Raw genomic sequence first — 14,902 nt, 5'->3', positions numbered from 1 at the left:
CGGGGACCGGGGACCGCTCTCCTGCCGGAGGCGAGTGGGGCGCGGTCCACTGGGAACTGGATTTGGCCACGGCTCCGGCGGGGCAAGCGGGGGCACCCCGCCCCCCGGCTCGACTCGTCCCCATAACTTCGCCTAAAAGGCTTTTAATGAACCTGACTCCCGGGGGAAAAAAAGTTACCTGCAATTTTAGACTCGAGGTCGTGCACCCGCAACAGATACCTGAGTAACTCCGTGCTTTGCCGGCTCCGAGCCTGAGCCCCCGGGCATAACTCACCGTTTCAGCGGGAACCGCAGCTATCAGACGGGCTTCCTGCAGCCCCGTGACTCGGTGTCACGTTAGCGTGAGGCGCAGGCAAACTCCGGCCGCCTTCGTGGGAAGAAGTTTCACAGCGTGAACCCCGAGGGTGGGGCTGTTTGGGGTTTAGAGGGAAGAGAAGCTGCCTTTTGAATTTCATCTGGCTTTTGTGGGGGCAGTTCATATTTATGAATACTTTGCCAAATAATATTTGTTTTCATCCTGTGGAAAAATAGGAAGTAAATTTATAGGTAGTTGCCTTTTTTAAGAAGTCGCTTTATTTGGAAGGTTCATTGGTGATTACTGTATTTATCTGTCGCACGTGTCAAGTGCATCATGTTTAAACCTCAACAGACGGAGAGTTATTAAGTCAGCTACCCACTAATTCCTCAATACGTAAATCTTTTTTGCTTTGCTATTCCTCTTGGAAGATGGAGGAGGTTTCAGAAAAGTGTTTTGGGCCAGATTATAAAACTGTACGTTCTTATGGATAAACAATTATTTGGATAAATATTCCCATTGTATGAAAGGAACATCCCACCAGTAATTCCTTACAGCGTGAAGTGAGCATTTTGCAATATCAGTCTTTATTATAAGTATGAAGACTACTGTACATCATGCTAAAACCTGAAGACAAAATGCTGGAGTGCGAGTTAAAAAAGATCACAGACGGAAGGAAGGATTGCGGAGGAAAAGAGTAGATGGAATATCACCAGTATGAGCAAATCTGAGTCTGGGAATTTTATATTAAGAATACAGACAATACGGTTTTGAATCACTCTCTTTCCTCACGCTCCTTCACTGGCAAAAAAAATACCTCTTTTTCTTGGAAATATGAGGAGCACTTTAAATGAGTTTGATAGTTAAGCTTTATGCATATTTTTACTTTTAAATGGTAACTTTGTTAAAAAGCATGACAAAAAGAAACCAATATTTATCAACTTTAAAAGACAACACTCATTTCAGTCTTCAGGTGGTCATCTCTGCCTTTTTTGCATAAAATCTCAGGGTAAAATTAGATCCAAAATCTTACCGGAACACACTCTGAGAAGGCAGATTAATAAATCATGGTAAAGAGACTAGAACCCCAATCTCGCATACTTTCATACCACATGTAGCTTTGAGCAAGAATAATTACCCTGCAGGCAGTGGGTCATGTACTTACGCATGCGAACGTATCTTTGCATACAGATGTGCATACACAAATTACATATTTTAATATATATATAGATACCTGTGTGTGTGTGTCTACATACAATTATGCATGGTTACTCTGTTGAGGCCTAAAGGTGTATAAAGGTGTGAGGGGAGTCACAATCGCAGAATGTGGATTGTCATACAGTATGTGGGAGAAAAAAAGTTGGAAAAATTATCGCCCTTGTATGTGTGTTACATGGCACAGCTGCATCAGCTCTCTCTTAACGTGTCGAACATCTCCCTACTTTTCCGTTTGTAGCTTCCCTTTACTGTTCCAGGATTTTTGTATGTAGGCAGATGTCAGTATGCTCATTTACATATACTCATAAAAATTAAACTTCCGTAAAAACACTAGAATCAATGGACAGCGTTGGTGGCTAGAAATGTAGACATTCTGATTTGTCCCTTATAATTCTGCTACTCATGCATGCCAGCTCCTGGAAACTCTTCATGGAGAAAGCAGGCTACGTGTACGTTCAGCAGCAATGCTTACGTGTCCCGGTCTACAAAGCCAGTATCGTTTCTTCTTCTGTTTGCTTCCTGTTGCATGGAGAAAAGAAAAATGTCCTCTTCTTTTTAAATATTCCCCACACACTATTTCACCCCTGCTCTTTGGGCCACGGTAGGGAGCTCTACCTGAATAAACGACAGTATGAAAACAAGTGACACAGGGAAATTAATCTTGATTTTTTGTTAATTAACTGTCTAGTAAAAATTGCTTGAGTCAAGTATAAAGTGTTCCTTTATGCAAATCAGAGAAAGGGAATGGAAGGAAAGCAGAGTTTGCACAATATTTTATATGTGCTTTTGTACTAGAATTGGCCATTTATTATTCCTAATGAGAAACAATTGACCTGGTTGGCCAATAGGTTAGACTTATTAGGGAAACTATAGTTTGGGTGTGAAAGCCTCATAATGAGTAGTGACCAATGTCACAGAAACTCAGAGAATGATTTAATTAAAATTCACAGGATGCTATTGAATCAAGATGAAAGAACAGCTATTCACTTTCAAGAACTGAAAATGGCGAATGGCAAAATGCAGTAGGATTTTGTAGTGGAACCATCATTGAGACAGTGATGACTGCCGACGCAAGATTAACGATACCAAGCCCTACATGCAGAGGAAACATAATCTAGACCCAATTATGAACTCATTTGAAATTTTTCATGAATGGACCTTCAGTGAACTCTAAATGATAACACTTTCATTTAAGTCTTAAACAAGTCTTAACACAGAAACTCAGAGAATGATTTAATTAAAATTCACAGGATGCTATTGAATCAAGATGAAAGAACAGCTATTCACTTTCAAGAACTGAAAATGGCGAATGGCAAAATGCAGTAGGATTTTGTAGTGGAACCATCATTGAGACAGTGATGACTGCCGACGCAAGATTAACGATACCAAGCCCTACATGCAGAGGAAACATAATCTAGACCCAATTATGAACTCATTTGAAATTTTTCATGAATGGACCTTCAGTGAACTCTAAATGATAACACTTTCATTTAAGTCTTAAAATCAAGTCTTAATTATAAAGACTTACGAGGTTGCTCTATTTCATAAAACCTTTTATGATGTGTATTTCATAAAACCTTTTATTATGTATAAGTCCTTGAAAATAACAACACAGTGCTTACAGTACTTCTATAATCAGAATCGGAACAAGTTCTCGATACTTTTTTTTCCAAGAAGGCTCTGATACAAGAGCATCATCTCAGCGAGTGCTTGTTTGAGTAATCTCAGACTGTGTACACAGGCAAACAGAACACCATTATCTGCAGATGCTGAGATCTATCACGGACTGGGAGCTATGTGGTAGTAACTGATGAATCCCAAAGTTAGACTTGGTTGCTGAGAATTTTCTGTATGGTCATGGTGGCTAAACTTTAGATGATCTCTGCCAAATGTTTAGAAAAACGGCTCAAAACATGTCCCTCTTCAGCAAATATCCGTGAAAGGGGCAGTGAAAAAGCCACTGTTTCTGAAGCCTTTGAGTCTTAAAAAAATTGCGTTTTTATTTTCTAAATGAACCTCGAGAATCAAGGAGGAGTTCTGCAGCCACAAGGGGACAGACCCTCTTCAGAAATCTTGTCAGAACTCATAGTTTCTTACTACCCATGGGTATTAAGGCATAAGACCTTATTGTAAATGTGCATTGGAAAGAAAATCTTTCTCCTGGTAAATTATGATTCCCTACTGGATGAAGACAGCAGTGGATGGATGACAATGTAATAGATATTGACAGTCCTTGCAAATAATACATTACGTCCTTGCCTGAATGAGAAAGAAAAATAATCGTTTACAGAAATACTGGCATTCAAAGATCTGAGTGATATTACATTTTAGAGTAGAAATAACCTAACAACGATCTAACAGGAATTTTTGTTCAGAATTGTTTACTTAAATATTTTATCTTCAAATTCTAAAGCATTTTTCAAGAGATGAGCATTATTTTTATGACACCACTAATATCCTGTTTGCTGAAAAAGATCAAAAAGCTCAGTAACAGGTGGTTGGTAGCACAGGACTGTGAAGATGAACATAGACTTTCATACTCGTTTTCTCCATTTTGTAGGTTTTTGTCTCTGTCTAATCGTTGCCTCTGACAACCCAGTTTTCTGTAAAACTGATCATCTCACAGGATATTTCAAACAGATCTCACGCACTGCTGCAATATTGGTCAAAAAAGTCCTATGATAAAAGGAGTTTTTACCCTTCTGTTTCTTCTAACACGAACATTCCAGCTAATGGAAAAGTTAGTCGAAAATATTTGGTGTGTTTAAGTGCTATTAAGCACATTACCGTGTATCTGTTACTCACTAGCACTTAATCAGTAGAGAAAACATGCCTGATGCGTGCAGTTAATTTACAAATGAATGAATGGAAAACAAGCCTGTGTATAAATACCTCTTCACTTACACAAATTGAAGTGTCTGTATTCTCACTAATTACTTAGAGATGCGTGCACACACACATACACATCCATAATGTACATGTATATCCCTTTTTTCTTAAGCCACAATAGAGCACGGTAAAGGCTTCTCTGGGCAGGCAGAATGCTAACTTGAAGAGGGGCAGAAATATATATATATATATCCAGGACTCTACCTACTTTGAACCTCGTTCTTCTCATTTTCCCCTTTCCACTTATTACACCTTGGCTCTTACATTGCATGTTCTTCAGAACTGGGACTTCTCTTTGGGATGACCAGCACACCACTTCCTCTACTTCAGTATAAATGTTTTTAAAATAGCAGTCCTCGCTCAGCTCAGCGTCAGAGGAAGTTCTGCCTGTCTGTGTCTCCATTTGCAATATCCATTTTCTCAATCCAACACCTGCAGCGCGTTGAAGTGCTCGTTCGTTTCTAATGCCAGTTTACGGGACCCATTTGGAGAAACCAGCTTTATTACAGAGATGTGAAAGCTCTAACTGCCTATCGTGCTGAACTCGGAAACAAATGTTACATGCGGGGCTGTCCAGTCGGAAGTCCTTTCACTTTTTCTCATGAAAAAAAGAGGAAAAATCCTTTTGCTCAGTTTTAAAAAAGAAGATTTACAACTCCCCAAGTGAAAGTTTCTAAAAAGGGTAATTGGAAAAAAAACAGGTTTAGAACATAAAAATGAATTTAGTGTACTTACCAATAAGAATGATTGCCTGGCAGCCACAATGAAATAACTTATTTATTATTCTTTACATAATCATAAGATTCTGACATTTGAAGTTACAAATTAATTCTTATAAGGGAAATAAAAGATGTATTAAAATATGTCATATAAGATAATGGCAATATAATTTTGTTTGTTACGGTGTAATTCTTGAAATGAAAATCTGCAAGGCTAAGATTTGTATTACATGCAATTTGTGATCACCTAGCTCTTGAATTCACTGCATTTTGAAACTAAATCATAGAATGCAGACGAAATACGATGTGTCTTTACAGGAGAATCTAATGTGTGCTCAGATCAGTTTTACGCTAAGTAAAACATATTCTTTAAATCTGAAACATAATAGCCATCATTATATTTTCTCCTACTGCTAAAGAGAGAAGAAGCTATAGTCACTGTGTGGGCAGACGTCTACAAAGCTCTGCTTTATTGCTATTCAGCGTGTTTCCAACGAGAGGAAGTCAACCAGTCTCACACACAAAACATACTCCAGAATGCCTGAATACAGCTGCAGCAGTATCAGCATAGAAAAACCAGCAAACATTTCTAATAACTGAACTGGGGCCTTCCCCTCCTCACGATTTCCTCTCCTACTGCAAAAACAATCACATTTTGCAGCTGGGCTTCAAGCTTCGTAGGATAGGAAATCATGCCATTTTTCTGGTTTGCTATTGCATAGCCTAGAGGGATTTGAAAACAACAAGCAGTTTTCAGTATAAATCTATGCAAAGTGCACGAGTATAGGGCATGTACTTGCTTGCACGGCCTTCTCTTTTTCCCCACTGGGAAACAGTTTTCTCTTTCATACGTGGCAGTGTGCTAACCACTCTCTTTTCTTTTCTTTCAGTCGGAGCAGATTAAATAGCTAGCGCAATGTAAATAAGGAGGAATTCTATCAACTATGCTTACAATGCTTGTTAATGAAGTGCACATAACTTTGTTCTGCTACTGACTTTACCTAGAGTTGTCCATGTGTAACATTCCCTCCCCCAAAGTCTGCATTTGCAAAGTGTTTAAGTTAGCAAATTGAAGGTGAACAACAAAAGGAAATTATTTGGACCTGTAAAGTTTGTTTTTAAAGAGTAGGATACAGCACCCTTGCAGGGTGTTGCATCGCTGCGATGAAACAGGTCCAGAAAGCATGGGTGTCGGTAGCATTTTTAACGATAAGCATGATAGTATCCCAATTTTGCTGGAGAACGTCTGCTCCTGCTGATCACATCTGACCGACGGGTATGTATTGACTTACGCTATGGGGTAAGCAAATAGTCAAGTAGAAAGAGAGAGGCTTTCAATAGCAGTTCATTTGTTTACAGTGTGCACTGTACTGCATTGCTTAATATTAGAGTTTACCCCAAATTCAGAAAGGGTGGATAGGAGGATGATTGAAACCTCAGTCAGAAAGCGCTTCAGGTTTATACACCTGATAAATTTAACCATAATAAAAGACTGCTATTTGGACTGACTATGAAAAAGACTGTGGAAATAAGAACAACGGAGGAGTCTGAATTATTAAGAGAGATACAATATTCAGTAATCACTGTAAATACAGTTCTGATCTTGTCTTCATGAACAATGATAGATTGAATAGCATTGTCTTCGATTCCCTTCTTACTATTTCTATGATTTTTTCCCACACATCAGTCTTCAGGAGACCTTCTTTACAGTCACAATGCAAAAAGACTCAACTTTGAACATTCAGATGATGCAGGACTATCCTGGAAGTTTCAAAGGGGCTTGAGCAGGTTAATTGCTATCTTGTCTCCACAGCCAATACTGAAAAGTTCACCTCAGATCAGCTCTGGATTTGACTGTGCCAAGCTCTCCATTTCTTGGCCAAAACAAATATAAGGTATGATAGGACAATGCTACTGGATATTCATTTCAACCTGGATGGTAGGTCTAAATTCTAAATGCTAACAACCCATGTGGATTTTTTTTCAAAACCTAAGTTTGCTTGTTTGGTTTTACATGGAGAAAGCAACTTTCTGCAAAATCCTAGTATGAGAAATAGCTCAAACAATGTTTTGGAGGTGGTAGGGAAGGCCATAGCTCAAATAAATTGTTTTCCCAAATAACTGAAATTTGGCAAAATCGTGAGTGGCCAAAGCTGAATCTTCCAATGGGTGCTGACCACCTAGCAATACTTCCAGGTGTCTCTATGATCTTTTCTGTTTCTAATTAATAGGTATTTCACAATGTATTTGATACAAATGTATCAAATTATACAAATATATTATAAATATAAGTTACTTTAAATATTAAAGCTGCCTGTTGAAGGAAGAAGAATTGGCAGCTCAGAGATAGCAATAGTCTACTACATTCCTGGTAAGTTTTTTCCATTCCTGATAAGCTCGAGTTGCTAGTATGAAACTTCATTTTCATTAACAGAGTTACACTGAAAAAAAATTAATAAATGGGAAATTAAAAAATAGATTAACTAGGTAGTAGGAAGGAAGGTGGCAGTCAAAGGAGGTACGCTTAAAAAAGAGAAGATATAGAGATAGCAATAGTCTACTACATTCCTGGTAAGTTTTTTCCATTCCTGATAAGCTCGAGTTGCTAGTATGAAACTTCATTTTCATTAACAGAGTTACACTGAAAAAAAATTAATAAATGGGAAATTAAAAAATAGATTAACTAGGTAGTAGGAAGGAAGGTGGCAGTCAAAGGAGGTACGCTTAAAAAAGATAAGATATATAACACAAAAAAAGAGAAGGAAAATAAAACAGATTTTTTTAAAAAACATAATTCAGAGAGAACTCAGGCTTGAGTAGATAACAGAAGATGGAGGACTTAGTGTCTGTTCCATGGAATGAAGATTTGCTTGAGCATAATTTCCAATGAAATTAATTCATAGCTCAGACTTCGCTGATTCTGTGGGAGAAATAATTAATTGCCAATGATTAATTGGATTTATCTGTCAGATGAGATGTATCTGATTTTTAGCTACTGTTACTGATCATTGACAAACAGACAAAATAATTTAAAAATTCACTTATTACTAGCTAGTTTTACTGCCTATGTAAAGAATACTTTAATATTATGAGACTAATGAACAGTTACAACTTGGTCAAGCAAAGAGTGATTATATTTATTGGCGCAAGTTTGTTTCAGGGAAGAAACCTTAAACTTTTCTATACTGCAAATTGAGCAAGAGGAAGAGCTATGCTTATGAGGGTTCACTTTTTTCATAATTCAGTTCTATGAGGTGTTTTGCTTCTGCATACAAGCTACTACCATTAGGACATGTCCACTGCTTCATGTAATGGTCATTGGCACAAGTATATAAATAGGGATTTTTGAGAGTAGGAGCCTAAAACGAGCTCTTTAGTTCATATTAAAACACCTGAGTAAATGACCTGATTTGCAGCAGCAGTGCACTTCAGCAACAGCCGGTGTGATATCAGTGGGGATTATTGAATGCTTAGAGATTAAAGGAAGATTTGGGACTCAGATGCATTTCAACAAGGACACACCCTACGGTTGTCTGTTTGGATTCCTTCCTGTTTAATATGAGCTCGATAAAAACGATGCCAATAAAATGGGTGGAAGATGCCATCTGAGAAAGGATGCAAGCAATCTGATAGGACAAGATGAAAATTAAAATCTTGAAGAAATTAAACTCTAAACCTTTCCTAGGTAATGCCTTTAGGAAAGGGAAAACAAAGGTATTGATACAAATGGGGAATAGGCAGCAGTAGTGTAGGAGGTGGCTGGGGTTTACGAGTATATCATTAACTTCATTAGACCGAGCTTGGGGGAGCGAACCTGTAAATCTTCCAGTGTATAGAAATAGAAGACTGTTACAAGCAGGACAAATAAGGGCAGAAAGAAGGTACTTTCATTTGTAGCAAAGGAGTTTAGAGATGGGGCAGGGGGGTTGGACTAGATGACCTTTAGAGGTCCCTTCCAACCCAAACTATTCGATGATTCTATGAACTAAAAGCATTGGGTGAAGTGCCAGAATGAGCTCCTATGGCCTCAGACATGTTCTGTCTGCAACAGTGCATGGGTACAATTGATAATCTCTCTTGGGGTTGCTTCTTCATGCTCCTGTAGTTCTCAGACTCTGACATCTGCACTGCTGATGGCATGCATACCATGAAAGTCACACATGTGTGATCTTTTTGGGAGTCCAAAATATCCCGATGAGGACTAATCAAGAGGCACGATGATGCTCACTGAGTTAAGGAATGCAACCACGGTGCCAGACCGCAGCAGATGTTGCTTACAGCTGTGGCAGTTTTATGGAGGCAACATCAAGTGGCCCAAATAGCTGGCAGAGTTTTTCCATAAGATCAAATATTGGGAAGAAATTTTTTTGTGTAAATTTCTCATGCAAGTCCAGGGTAGGGGTTTAGTGATGCGAGGTGAGAGAGCTATTTGTCAGACTAAGTATTTTGTTTTTACCATTTTTTCCTGATTAGAACCGATTTTTGAAGGAGATTTGTTTTCTTAAAAGAGGTAATCAAATTACTTGAAAGCTAAATATTGGAATAAAAATATTGTGTGCAGTTATGCTATCTCTGCTCCCCTACTACTTGTAGCTAAAACGAGGATGTTTGTGCAAGTAAATGATTGCCACTAAGCAGAAGGGTGACAGCAATGTTGAAGAGGCAAAACTAGCTACTTAAATATTGCATAAATGACTGGCTATGTACTATCTTTGGTTAGTGGGATGAAACATAGAGTGTTCAATGTTATAGAAGAATGCCCTTTTCCTAAAATGAAGAAAATGCAAAGTATACTCCATTGTTGTACAGCTCACGCAGCTGTGGAAAGGCTGAAATCTGATGCATCACCAAGAGAGATGATGTAAACTGGAAACTTGAAACTTCAAGGGAAAAAAGTACTTAACATGGAAAACAGAAAAAAATGCTAGTTACTTGTCTGCACAAAGCTGAATTTCCAAGAAGAAGAAACAAAACAAGGCAAAGGGAAACCAAACAGAGCGAGGTGGGTTTGTGAACACTTTTTAAACTTACTATCAGCACCTCCATTGGGGAACAGCCAAATTCAACGAGTCAATGAGTTTAGAATTAAAGTGAATATATTCAAAAACTGTGGCATATTTTAATGGTTTCATAAAAATAGTAAAATCTTAAAGTTTCAGCCCAGAGCACTCAGTTCCGTGTACATGTTCAGAAAAGTCTTTATGAATTAATAAAACCTGTGAAGACCCACATTTATAGTTATAGGTTGTAATTATATAGTGATAGATGGAAATTATTGGAAAAATGAATCACAGCTGAACAGCTGCCAGTAGCTGAAACTATCCCAGTAAAAATGCCACTGTGACAAGTTTTTTGTAGACCAGGCTTACCTATGGTTCAGCCTTAGCCCAAGGAAGTCTGAAAATAGCTGTTTCAATTACCCCTATTATGCTAACACCACATATGCTGTCTTCAGATTACCTTGTCTAATGTTTCCTTCACATGTCCTAAACCATTGCATACCTTTCATTAAATTTTGGGTTTAGTACAATAGTGATTGTAGGCTGTGGCTCAGTTTCTCTTCCGCAATTTTCCATCAGGCTCACTGAAAACCTGAAAAAATTCAAAAGGTCCTTAGAAGTTAACAAATAAAAAGTGTTTTTCTAGATACATGTTAACCAATATTCAAATTAATAAATGCAATAAGAAAATGCTTTAATTTTTTTTAAATTTAAAATAGCCATTTTAAGATGATAAGCAAAAAATATTAATATCTTTTATTCACTACACTTGGAAGTCAACATGATTCATTGTTTTGAACTTTGAACTTTGAATTTTGAACTTTGTTCAAAGATAAGTTTTGTGAAAGTATTACTGTAAATTAGCATGTACTGGAGCCACCAGCCTGTCCAGAATAGCAGAAGATAGTTGTATTTTTTTATTAGTAATGTAGCTGGTGCATAATTTTTACATCAAGTGTCAGCATCTCACAGCATGGGAAAATGATGACTTCAGAAAGGATGTATACTTTGAATTTTGAACTTTGTTCAAAGATAAGTTTTGTGAAAGTATTACTGTAAATTAGCATGTACTGGAGCCACCAGCCTGTCCAGAATAGCAGAAGATAGTTGTATTTTTTTATTAGTAATGTAGCTGGTGCATAATTTTTACATCAAGTGTCAGCATCTCACAGCATGGGAAAATGATGACTTCAGAAAGGATGTATTACAGAGTAAATGTTAATGTGTTCTACTGTAGAAAGACTATTAAGGGAAAATGTGATTTTGATGACAGTAATGACCCATCAGTCCAAGTTAAATCAGGTACATATTTAATACCACAAGACCCTTAGACTGAACACCTCTTTACATTACAACGTTTAGTTTGACAAGTAACATACACCTCACCCCCATTACCAAAATCTCTTGCCACTAAAACTCTGAGTTGAGCTTCACCAAAATGAAGGCAGGCGTAGAGTATGAAGTGGGAAGGTCTGAAGCCAGTTATTTGCTTATTGAGTATGTAACCCACTAAAACTGACACAAATCATTAGAGGGGAAGGTAGAGACGACACTGTGAGGGTATCTGCGCCTTCAACTCTCTGTGTAAACATCTGCAGAGCTATCTCATTATCCTCCCTCCAGTTGCTTTAATACCTTCAATTGCAATAATGCATATGTTAAAAAAAACAAAACAAAACAAAAAACCCATGCAAAAACCAGTCATCCCCACCCCAAATAAAAACACCCAGCCGCAGCATGACTGTGGTTAAGCTCTTGGTGTACTGAGATAACTGCTAGGCAAGCTGACCGATAGTGTTTGCGACCGATAGTATTTGCGACCGATAGTATTTGCCTCTTTATACTCCTTCCCATCTGCCTGTGTCCATCTGCTGTCTTGTCTATTAGTAATCACCATCTTTTACTTTCGTGTTGGAAACAGCATTTAGCACAAAAAGACCTTGGGTTCACCGTGACATTAATAAACTTTATTACAGCTAGTACACTTTTATTACAGAGGGTTTTTTCTTTCTTTTGACTACAGCAGTTTCTCATGCTGTGGAATTGTAGTTCATTAAGATCTTTGAAGAATTCTGTACTACCTACATTTTTAATGAAAATGCCTACCTCCTGCTGGTTTGGCACAAACTAAGGGCTCCGATACAATCTAATTTGCAGCCAGATGGGGGAAAAAATATCTGTTCTAACAATGAGCAAACATATTTGGTTCACGGCTATTAGTTAGTTCCTGTTTTTCCCATGAAATGGGATAGAAATTACTTAAATCACTGTTTGCAAATCTTATGCATGTCTTTAAAAAATGTCAATAAATGTAAGAAGTAATATATTTCTAGAATAAGTTTCTACGCTTGCTTTGTTGAAACTAAACTGCAAAAACTAAAGGATCCCTTTCAGGATCAGGCCTCTTTTGCTGATCCTGAAGGTTGAACAAGCCAAGCAGAATGTCTCCAGCCTCACTGGAAATCTTGTGTTTTGCTGTGCTTGTGCTGAATGCTGTGAGTGGCACCAAAGAGCATCCGACTTCTTCAGTGGAAAGCATCTCTGAATGGGGATAAAAAAGTGCTTTTGATGGGTGTTCCACTTCCAAAGAACAGCTTGCTGAATGTCATCTTGCACTTAGATTCACTGAAGCTGCCTATTCGAAGCAGTATGCGACTGTGATCCTTAACCCTAAAGCTGGACCGATGTAATCAGTCTCTTTGTCTTAAGTTAATGAGCAGATCTACGTTGATTTTAATGTCAGCTTAATCGGACCGTAAGCTCTTCAGGGAAAGGAATTAACTTTTCTGTGATGTGTGGCATCCAGCCTGCTGTCAGAGATTTAATTCAGAATGATAACAGTAGTTAACAAAAAAGCTGGAAACCATTTTATTAAGTAGAGAAAAGAGTATTTTAATGATAACCTCTGTCATAAGGCCACTGTTCAAGTGAAATATTAGGTTAAAATAATACATATCAAGCATCAACTAATATTTATGGATATTTTACATGTCTCTCACTCAGCACTGTCTATTAATGAAGTCTTCTGTTTATTCAATAATAGAATAATACTTACCAAATTCACATTCTCTGTTATTTCCCTTGCAAAGTACTAAATTTGGAAGAAAATTATTTTTGTCTTGTCAATTTCTCTCTATCCATGTCTTAAATATTAGATCACAAAGTAAATAAATAATTCTGCTTTATCCAGTAATACTGAGAATTAGTGACACAGTGCATCCTTATTACGTGCCTGTACTTGGAAAAAAATCACTTTAGGATTAGATCCTGCAAGTTCTTAAGGCGGTATGGAGGAATTTTTTGTACAAACACACCTATTGAAAAAAATGACATTAGTTGCAAAATTATTTACTATATGAGGTGTCAGGAGAGGTGAATTTGCCTTTTGTACAATGATCTGTTTTATCAAGAGCCTTTCACACATGTGGATGTACTGCTCAAGAGAGGTGCTGAGCTAACAGGTCTATAAAAGTGACGTTGTCTGTCCACATGATCAGAAAACTATCTAATATAGATGCACTGCCACCTGCCTTTTTCCACAGAAACTGCCATAGTCGTTCCATTTCAAGGCTATCTGTGAGTTAAGTCCTCAGCTTTCATGGCCCAATTCAGTGTCTAGCTTCTGCTGAGACTGATAATTAACTTTTCAGTTATCATAACAGGCTTCAGATTGAACTACTCTGAAAAGAGATAAAAATAGTGGATGTTACACTTCTCTGGGGCAAGAGATAGAAGATTTTCTTTTCATTTGATATATTCTGAGATTTTTTTTATTTGACAAAAAAATGTAATTTACCTTTTGCTCTTGGACAGTTAGTCTCATTGAGCTATTTTCCTTCATTTTTCCTACCATTAAATGAAGAGAGAAGGACTGTCATTGGGAAATAAATGCAGATGGTTTGGGAAAGGATAATGTGATAATCATGACGTCCCACATAAAGTTCATGCACAACTATTAGCACCTGATGTGCCGATTAGCTATTTTGATGCAGGAGATCAGTTTTATCTATCATGAAACTGTTTTCCCTCCTCCAGATCCATGAAATTGTTAAATTTGATCTCTGTACAGAATAAGACGAAAAGTTAGCAGTAGAATTGTGTAAATACTGCCAATGCTCTCTGAGTGCATTCAATAAAGTTAAAAAAAAAACCCCAAACACAACACATTAATTTTTCCATATTTCTCTCCATTTTTATATTGACTTTCCATGAAGAAAAAGACTTCATTGGTTGAGGTTTCCTGTTGTAAGTGTTTTGGGCAAGTGTCTCAAGGAGTGAAAAAGGCTAAAGTGGAACGCTTATACAGTTGCTCACTTTTGAGGTAGCACATATATTAGATGAGAGACCTTTCAGGGTAGTGAAGTAGTGAAGAGGGCTCTTTAAGCCTTGTCAGAGCCCTGGCACAGAGGCAATTAACAAACCTAGCCATTGATCAAACTTCTCTCTCTTCATTACTGGGAAGGCTCATGCATATACAGTGGATTGCCCAGCAGTGACAAGAGAAAATTAAAATTTGCATTCAGCCACTTAACACTGTCAGGAGCTTAATTTTTCTAGGAATTATGCTTCAGGTACAGGACTTAGGTTCCCAAAAAAGCAAGGATTGTCTAGAAGATGGCATCTTCTGGAACTCCCTAACCCTTTCAGGGCTGAAACAGCCGTAGGAATTTTAACTTTTGGAGGATGGAAAGAAGGCGCAAGATCTGAAAAGCAGATCTACAAGATTTCTGTCTGTCTTTACTCACGAAAGGCATTTAAAACACATGCTTACAGCAGCTCCA

General features: G+C 37.7%; 1 protein-coding gene across 2 annotated transcripts in view; it reads right to left on the bottom strand.

Annotated features, from left to right (window-relative positions):
• MBP (myelin basic protein) overlaps window positions 1–314 on the bottom strand; it is a 131,028-nt gene extending 130,714 nt beyond the window's left edge. The window contains exon 1 of one of the 2 annotated variants that reach the window (XM_019471364.1): window positions 275–314. The gene's annotated coding sequence lies outside the window, so the exon portion shown is untranslated. The other variant, XM_019471363.1, reaches the window with a different exon arrangement.
• Window positions 315–14,902: the final 14,588 nt, after the last annotated feature.

This window comes from Aptenodytes forsteri, unplaced genomic scaffold, assembly GCF_000699145.1.
Source record: "Aptenodytes forsteri isolate BGI_AS27 unplaced genomic scaffold, ASM69914v1 Scaffold97, whole genome shotgun sequence".
Taxonomy (NCBI): Eukaryota; Metazoa; Chordata; class Aves; order Sphenisciformes; family Spheniscidae; genus Aptenodytes; species Aptenodytes forsteri.
This window is presented reverse-complemented; position numbering and strand designations above follow the sequence as displayed.